The sequence below is a fragment of the Leptonychotes weddellii genome, chromosome 2 (assembly GCF_054177405.1).
Source record: "Leptonychotes weddellii isolate Sample4059 chromosome 2, ASM5417740v2, whole genome shotgun sequence".
NCBI classification, from domain to species: Eukaryota; Metazoa; Chordata; class Mammalia; order Carnivora; family Phocidae; genus Leptonychotes; species Leptonychotes weddellii.
The window spans coordinates 70,035,268-70,044,318 of NC_138370.1; the positions used below are offsets into that span (position 1 = coordinate 70,035,268).

The following is a 9,051-nucleotide window of genomic DNA, read 5'->3' on the forward strand; positions in this document are numbered from 1 at the left end:
CCAACGCATTCCGTGTACCTAGATATTAACCTTTCCCCGAGCTAGACAAAGTCTGTGTAAAAGTGTTTCTAAAAAGATCTGTACGTTATCAAGAGTGGTGACTTGACGTTTACGGGATCCCCGCAAGTTGGCATGAGGATGAGCCTACATGGGATTGCACACAAAATGTGCTTTCTTCCCATTTGAGTATTTTTACCAGGGGAGCAGATTTTCTGGTAGATAGGATTTTGAAGAGGAGATAAGGCAAGATTTCCCATTTTGGCAATGGAAGAATGTTCCCCATATTTGGATTTGCTTCACTTCTCGGACATAAACTTCGCCAAGCTAACGTGAAAGTTGGTGATGGTGGAGGTGGACAGCGGATTAAACGAATTACTGTTAAAGTGGCCGCAGTGGCTAGATAAGACTTCTGCCCCTTTCGATTTCTGGACCCTGATTTACTAGTGGAGCGAGGATTTTCCCCGAAGAGGTGACTGATTAGAATAACTGAAAAATCTGCTGCGATATTTGGTCCAGTACTGAGCTCAGTGTAGGTCCAAGATGGCATATTTACCATTTCTCTCAGGGGCTGTTGTATACTCATGACTTCTTTATGTGTGTGATCACAAATGCTACTTCTGATCCCACAGACTGCTTATCTGACATTCTTCCTGCATTGAGAACTTTTAATATAAAATAAATCTTAGAGCTATAAGGACTTAAGACTTTAAACTCTCATTTAATAAACAGGAGAAGACAGACATTCCATCAAGATTAAGTCACTTGCACAATCTCATGTAATTAGGTAGCCTAAAAACCAGGACTCAGGGATCCAATCTAGGTTGTTTTCCACTGTCCAGTTCTTTACTCCCAAATAACCAGTATTATGTTCAATTTCCAAAATAAAAATCCTTTTAAAATTATATTTCAGTGGTTTGAGCTCTCACTCCAAGTGATGAATTCATCTTAGTAGTTTTGGAACAGACCTTCCTTATGGTTTGTACTTCGAGACTAAGGACATTGAAAAGGTAAATTAATTTTGGTTTTAAAAAATTATGTGGCTCTTAAAACCTGTGACCCTACGTTTTAAGAATTAGAATTTATAAAAGATTACTGAAATGAGACAAACATGTTCTTTCTTGCTACACAGGAGCTAGAATTGATCCCATATGTTGTCAGTCATGACAGTCAGTAATCAGATCACTGATGAGATAGCTGAGCTTCTTCTCAGTGCCACTGATATAATTTCCAAAAAGTCACTAAGCAGTGCTATGGAAGTGAACTAACTTCTGATTCTTTCTTTCTTTTTTTGCAGGGGGAAATTGCATAGCTCACCTAGAGCCAGCTTGACAGCGTAATTTTTAGGAATCAAGAAATCAAGAATCAATATTGGGTTATTTCTTAAGATTAAGCCTTGAAAGTCCACTTCGACATGGCACAACATGTGCACACTTGAACATGAAAATGATCTTCCCTCAAGGAGATCACTCTCTTCAACTACGTCAACGGAAGTGGTTCCAAGAAGAAAAGACCCCCTATCTGACCAAACTCAGCCAGACAAATTAAATCAGTCTTTTTGAGCAAGGAGTAAAGCTATACAAGAGTGGCCTGATGACCCCTTTCTGCTTGCATCACCACCGAGCAGCCCCCTCTAGGATGGCCACCTATTGTGCCTTGTACAAGGGCACCTGGCTGGGACAGCCAGTGAGAGCTGGAATCCTGCCAGGCTCCACTCACCAAGCCGGGTTTATGGGTGTGTGATTGTGTCTACTCAGACTATGTGGCTTTTCTAAGTTGTACCAAGGCACCCTGTATGGGCGAGGGGCAGTTCTGACCATCCCAGTACCATATCCCAGTTCTACCCAGGATTCCTGACCTCAGATGGAATGACGATTCTCATGAGCAGATTAGGTTTGTTGTAAAAGATGAAATATTTGACCCAAATTGAAATTAATTTCATAGATAAAGCTCAAAATTTTACTATGGATATGAATTATGTTTGTATGTATTTATATATGTATATATAGTTACGTGGCTACACATTTCTATGTATCAGAAATTAGCACAACTTAAACTTAGTAAATGGTGAAAATAAAACTATTTTGGGTATCGGAATCACTTTTATATATGAATTTCTGGTCTTGACAGAAATACATACTATTACCTTTCAACAAAGAATGTATTAAGTGCCAGGCACTGTGCCGAGCAATGTGTATACAGTAATGAAAAATAATACACCCTGCTTCCAGGTAGTTTATTATCTAGCAAGGAGGACAAATGATAAGGCCACAGAATAATTTATGATTTTATCAATTGTGCTAAGGCCTGTGAGAGACATGCCAAGATGGAGAATAACAAGGCACACTTATTTCAGATGAAGTGACTGGAAAAAGTCTGTGAAAATGACATTTCAATTTGAGACCTGAGGTGAGTTGGAACGAGTTTATGGTGTAACTCCACCCTATTACAGTATAGAAGCATTTGAATTCAGAATAGAATATGAGACATTTAAGGGAAAGCACAGAATAAAGAGGTAAATAAGGAGAGAGGTTAAATTCATAGTGGAGTTTATAAACTCTAGGTAACTAATGAAGTCATATTCATGTATTTGTCATTTCCTTTTGCAAGTACCTAATCCTCATTGATCTTTGTCTCTTTCTTTAAATCCTGGGTTTTTACTCAACTTCTAGGGATTATTGTAGTTTGAATGGACATGGTAATGGCCATTGTTGTCTTACCTAACCAGCACTTAGGTGTTATGTTTTTGTTTTCATTTGTGCATTGTTGGTAACTGTCGAGACTTTTTCATTCATGGGAGTTAAATACTCATGAGATTTTAAACTCTATGAGGGTAGGAATTACATTTCCTTCTTGTTTGGCTCCCCCAGCAAGGAGTCTTAATCATACAGTGTCATACATTTCATACACCTCATCCCACTCATACAGTGTCATACACCAGCCTCATCATGCAATGACCAGTCTCTTCATAAATTCTGCTGACTGACCAGTCTTGCTCAACTAATACCTTTAAAGGTTTAAAATGGAGGAAATACTTGCCTTATAAAAAAAATCTAAATTGTTTTTTTTTTTTTTTTTAAGATTTTATTTATTTATTTGACACACAGAGAGATAGAGAATACTAGCAGGGGGAGCAGCAGGAGAGGGAGAAACAGGCTCCCCGCAGAGCAGGGAGCCCAATGCGGGACTCGATCCCAAGACCCTGGGATCATGACCTGAGCTGAAGGCAGATGCTTAACCAACTGAGCCACCCAGGCGTCCCCCAAAAATCTTAATTGTTAAACAGAAGGGAACACACAACTTAAAGTGCACCGTCATGAAGGAATTTCAGGACATGCTGCTACAAAGTGTGGCCCCATGGAGGAAAGGCAGCCAATAAAGCCAAAGAATAATCACACATCTTTTTAAAAATTAAAGATTCATTGTAGTTCAAGCACACTGGCGCAGTGGTAGGGCTGCTGGTAAGGGTTTTTCTACAGTTACTCAGTCTTCCTTTCAAAAGTTGGCACAGCAGTGCACAATGATTCTCTCACGGAGCTTGCATGCTACTGGAGAAGGCAGTAGATAACAAATGGATATAAAATATGCCAGGAGGGGATGCGTGCTGTAGAGGAAAGGGATTATGCGGAACGAGAAGGCAGGAGTTATGAGAAATAATACTTTTGTATACATTGTCAGGAAAGATGTCTCCAGAGGTATGGGCAGAGACTTGAAGTAGTGAGCCACATGCATGCAGATGTCTACAGGCATAAGGAACAGCAAGTCAAAGGCCACGAAGCCAGCATGCTTGGTATGTCTAAGGATTAGCAAAGAGACCAGCGTGGCTGGAACAGAGTGGGTGAGAGAGGAAATGACAAGAAATGTAGCCAGAGAAGTAGCCAGGGGCAGGGCACAGATTGCCTAGAATTTTGTAAACTAGGTTTCAGATTGGCTTCCACGTGATAATGAATATCGCCTGGGGTTCTTACCAGAAGTAGAGAAACTACTCGTTATTTCCTATATCCACAGAGTGAATTAGATATAAGGCATTGGTTAAATGGGTGTCAGGAAACTGAAAAAGCAAAAAGAGAACACTGAAGAAACCTGGAGCAGCTCCCATCCTTAGGGACTGCGGAACAAAAGAGGAATTAGGATTACCAGAACCTAGAAGCTGACTGAGAGCCCCGAGGACACTCGGAGATAGGGCCGCGGCCCAGCCCGGGTGGCGATTCTCCAAGATGGTGAAGTGTAGTTGATTATGGGAGTGCTAGAAGAAAGCTGGAGACTGGAACCACGTGCCACTGACAGGATGTATTTGTTTTCTAAGGTTGCCATTACAAACTACCACAAACGAGGTGGTTTAAAACAACAGAGATGGGGGCGCCTGGGTGGCTCAGTCCGTTAAGCGGCTGTCTTCGGCTTGGGTCATGATCCCAGGGTCCTGGGATCAAGCCCCGCATTGGGCTCCCTGCTCAGCGGGAAGCCTGCTTCTCCCTCTGCCTGCCACTCCCTCTGCTTGTCCTCTCTCCCTCTCTTTCTCTCTCGCTCTCTGATAAATAAATAAAATCTTAAAAATAAATAAACAAATAAATAAAAAATAAAACAAAAGAAATGTATTCCCTCACAGCTCTGGAGGCTGTGAGTCTGAAATCAAAGTGTCAGCAGGGTTGATTCCTTCTGAGAGATATGAGGGAGGATCTGTTCTGTGCGTCTCCTAGTTCTGGTAGGCTCAGGGGTTCTTTTGGTTTGTAGATGGACTTCCCTTTATGTCTTCATATCATATCCCTATGTCCTTAATCTGTCTATGTGTCCATATTTCGTCTTTATATAAAGACACCAATCCTTGGATTAAGGTCCATCTCATCTTGATCATTTGCAAAGACTTTATTTTCAAATAAGGTCACATTCATAGGTACTGGGGATTAGGACTTTAATAATCTTTTGGGGGGCACAATTTAATGCATAACACAAGATAAGGAGTCATTGCCGGGGTTATGCAGACAGGAACAGCAAGATAAAAAGGAGGAACAATTCTCTTCTGTCATCCTTTTGCCTTCCATCCTCACATGCATTTGAATAGCAGTGTGTAACTTCTGACTCCCCCCAAACTTTACTAATATAGCCTATTGTTGACTGGAAGCCTTACCTATAACATAAACATTCAGTTAGCACATATTTTGTGTTGTATGTATTATATGCGGTATTCTTATGGTAAATTAAGCTAGAGAAAAGAAAATGTTATTAAGAAAATCATAAGCAAGAGAAAATACAATACTGTACTATTTTTATTGAAGAAAATCTGCATGTAAGTGGACCTGCACAGTTTCAACCCATGTTGTTCAAGGGTTGACTGCATTGCCTTGTTATCCTTTTATTCTACAGAATCTGTAGTAATGTCACCTCTCTCATTTCTGATACTGATAATTTGTGTCTTCTGTCTTGCTTCTTGATCAATGTCTTTGTTTCATGTATTTTCAACTTATGTTAATTGGCTGTGTAAACATTTAGGATTGTTATGTCTTCCTGATAAATTGTCTCTTTTGTCATTATGAAATGTCCTTCTTTGGGGCGCCTGGGTGGCTCAGTCGTTAAGTGTCTGCCTTCAGCTCAGGTCATGATCTCATGATCCCAGCCTCCTGGGATCAAGCCCCACAACGGGCTCCCTACTCAGTGGGAAGCTTGCTTCTCCTTCTCCCACTCCCCCTGCTTGTGTTCCCTCTCTCGTTGTCTCTCTCTCTCTGTCAAATAAATAAATAAAATCTTTTAAAAAAATGAAATGTCCTTCTTTATCCTTGGGAATGATCTCTGCTCTAAAATCTACTTTGTTACTAATACAACTACTCTTTTTTCCTTTTGATTAGTGTTAATAGATTTTTTCCGTGCTATTTTTAATTTATTTCTGTCTTTATATTTAAAGTGCATTTATTGTAGGCAGCATATAGTTAGTTAGGTTTTGTTTATTTTTGCCACTATGACAAGCTATTACTTTTAACTGAAGTATTTAGACCCTTTACATTTGGTGTAAGTACTGATCCAGTTTGGTTTAAAATCCTTTACCTTACTATTTGCTTTTTATTTGTTCTGTCTATTCTTTATTTGCTTGTTATTCTTTTTCTCCTTTTTTTAGATTGAATATTTTTATTCAATTTTATCTGTTAATGGCTGATCAGCTATAACTTTCTTTTTTGTGTGTGTTTACTATAATGTTTGGAATATCTTTAGTTTATCATAGTGTGTCTTCAGTTAATATTATACCACTTTAGGGGCGCCTGGGTGGCTCAGTCGTTAAGCGTCTGCCTTTGGCTCAGGTCATGATCCTGGAGTCCCGGGATCGAGTCCCGCATCGAGCTCCCTGCTCAGCAGGGAGTCTGCTTCTCCCTCTGACCCTCCTCCCTCTCATGCTCTCTGTCTCTCATTCTCTCTGTCTCAAATAAATAAATAAAATCTTTAATAAAAAAAATAAATAAAATAAAATCTTTCAAGTTTGTATTTTACCTGTTCAGTCCTTCCTGTACATTCTTGAACATATGGGATATAGTTGCAGTAACTGTTTTGATGTCCTTGTTTGACAGTTCTATTATCTGTGCCAGTTCTGGGACTGTGTTTATTTACTGATTTTTGTCTTTATTATGGTTTATATTACCCAACTTCTTTGCATGCCTGATGATATTTTATTTAATTCCAAACATTGTGATTTTTACCTTGTTAGATGCTTAATATTCCTATAAATATTCTTGAGCCTTGTTCTGAAGTGCAGTTAAATGACTTGGTAATCGTCTGATCTTTTTTTTGCTTTTAAACATTGTTAGGTAAAACCAGTATTACCTTTAATCTAAGGCTAATTTTCTCCACTACTGAAGTGATATCATTGTAAATGCTCTTCCTGATTTTCTTTTCATTATGAGGTTTACCTCTGTGGGTATTTGGAACATGAACTATTCTTGGACCTGAGTTCTATGTGTCTGCTCCTTTCAAGGGTTCTTTCCCTTTCCTCTGGCAAGTTCTCCATAGTCATATGCTACTAAAAACTCAACTGAAAACTTGAGGGGTATCCTCTGTGGATCTCCACAGCTCTCTTTCTGTGCAGCTGTCTCCTCTCTGGGACTTGGCTTTTTGAACTCCTCCTCTCAGCCTCTCTAGACTTCATGTGTCTCTTCTGTCAACTCAAGGTTACTGCCTGGTTCTGTTTGGATTCTCCTCCCTGCACCGCAGCCTGGAAAATCTGTCTGGGCAGTATGCTGGGATAGTCATAGGGCTTACCTTGCTTGTTTTCCCTCTCTCGGGATCAACATTCTCTGCTTACTTAGCTGATATACAATGCCTGAATATCTTGTCCAGTGTTTTAGTTTTCATGGTTATAACATTATAATATTAACTGTTCAGTTGTTTCAGGTGGTGTGGTGACTCTGGTCCCTGTAACTCCATCTTGGCTAGAAGCAGGCATCCCAGAGTATCTTTTTTTTTTTTTTTTTTGGTGACAAAGTTTTCAATAGCGAAGTCAATTTCTTTAAGGATTTAGGAAATAATGGGAACCAAGTCAATGGGGGATTCATTTCAGTTTCTTATTGCCAGCCTATGTTCATGTCTTCCTGCCTCCTTAGACCTATAGCTTCATATAATCTGTACCCTCATGAAGTAGTTGGCAAGAGTTTATTTCAGTCTTTTTCCATTTTGGCTCTTCATTATAGGTAATGATTCTAACTACATTTCCCCTTCTTCTATCATGTCCTTTTATCTCTGTCTGCCACCTTTTGTTTTCAGACCCATGTCAGACCTTCTTCCTGGCTCTGCGATTACCCTGGGGAAACCTGACTCTCAGAATGTTTTTCCCTCCTGCTCCAACAATAACAGTTACTTATTTTGTTTATGCTAAACAGTGTGTTAAATTTATTTAGAAAACACATAAAAAAACCTTCTTCTACTTTTTTTTTTTTCTTCTTTGCCTAGAGGGTAACACCTGGCTGCTGTGTACTCTGAATATAAGGATGGGGAACTAGCAGCAGACTTTCTATACATGCTTCTGTTTTCAGCCCTCTGTTGTACTCTGCTGCCCATCACACCTGGTGTCCTTGAGTCAACAACCCCTCCTAAGTTCTGAAAGGCAGAATGCCTCAGTCCTTGGCTGCAGCCTCTTCATATTTATTCTGGGCTGTGTCTTTTCTTAGCCTGCTTCACCTCACAGAACTGTATTGAAATAGTTCATCCATTGATAAACTCCCTCATGTCCTTCTCCCTGCTCTGTTTACCCCTTCCCTTTTAAACCGATATATTCTTATTTTAATGGGATCTGAGGAATGAGGGGAAATTAATTCATATGCTCAGTTTGTAATCTTGAACTGGCATGGATTGCTATTTAGTTACTAAAGCTAAGAATTAATTTCTGTAACTTACATTTAATTCTTTAATTCACACTACTGACCAATTCCTTTCCCTGAAGCTGTGTCTTTCCTTATTTTAGTAACTCCAATCTCAACTGATTTTCCTCTTATTTATCTGGATACTAGTGCTTAGTCTTCACTTCCTTTCTACATCTCTCTACATGTTTTTATACCCTAGACTTATATTCTTGACCTTCTTGTCTGCAGTATACCTATTGAACCCTTGCATTTTGATACCTGCCTGGTATTTCAAACTCAGCACACCCCAAACCGGACTTGTCAATTTCACATCTAAATCTGCTCCTCACCTATACCTCCTGCCTTGATGAACAGTACTTCCATACCTCTAATCACCACGCCAGAAATTTAGAAGCCATCTGTCCTCCCCCTTTCAGATATAATTGGCTGTCATGTCCTGCCTCTGAAGTATTCGCTTCATGTAACATCTCAAGTATTCACTTCTGTCTATCCTCTCAGCTTCTTTTGTTTCTATTATTCTTAATTTTTTATTACAGGAAAATTTAAACATAGTAAAATGTACCTATCACTCATTTTCAACAATTGCCAATATTTGGCTAATCTTGTTTCATCTCTATTCCCTTCTTATTTTGTCCTTTCACTGGATTATGTTAAAACAAGTTCCAGGTGTCATATCATTCATCAGTAAAAACTTCCGTGTTCATTTCTAAAAGGAAAA

The 9,051-nt window shown here is 39.3% G+C and overlaps 1 long non-coding RNA gene across 1 annotated transcript in view; it reads left to right on the forward strand.

The window, feature by feature from the left end:
- LOC115944442 (uncharacterized) overlaps nt 1-2,094 on the forward strand; it is a 3,021-nt gene extending 927 nt beyond the window's left edge. Inside the window, exons 2-3 of the long non-coding RNA XR_004078994.2 lie at nt 911-1,007; nt 1,295-2,094. This is a non-coding gene — a long non-coding RNA (uncharacterized LOC115944442). The remainder of the gene's footprint in view (nt 1-910; nt 1,008-1,294) is intronic.
- Nucleotides 2,095-9,051: the final 6,957 nt, after the last annotated feature.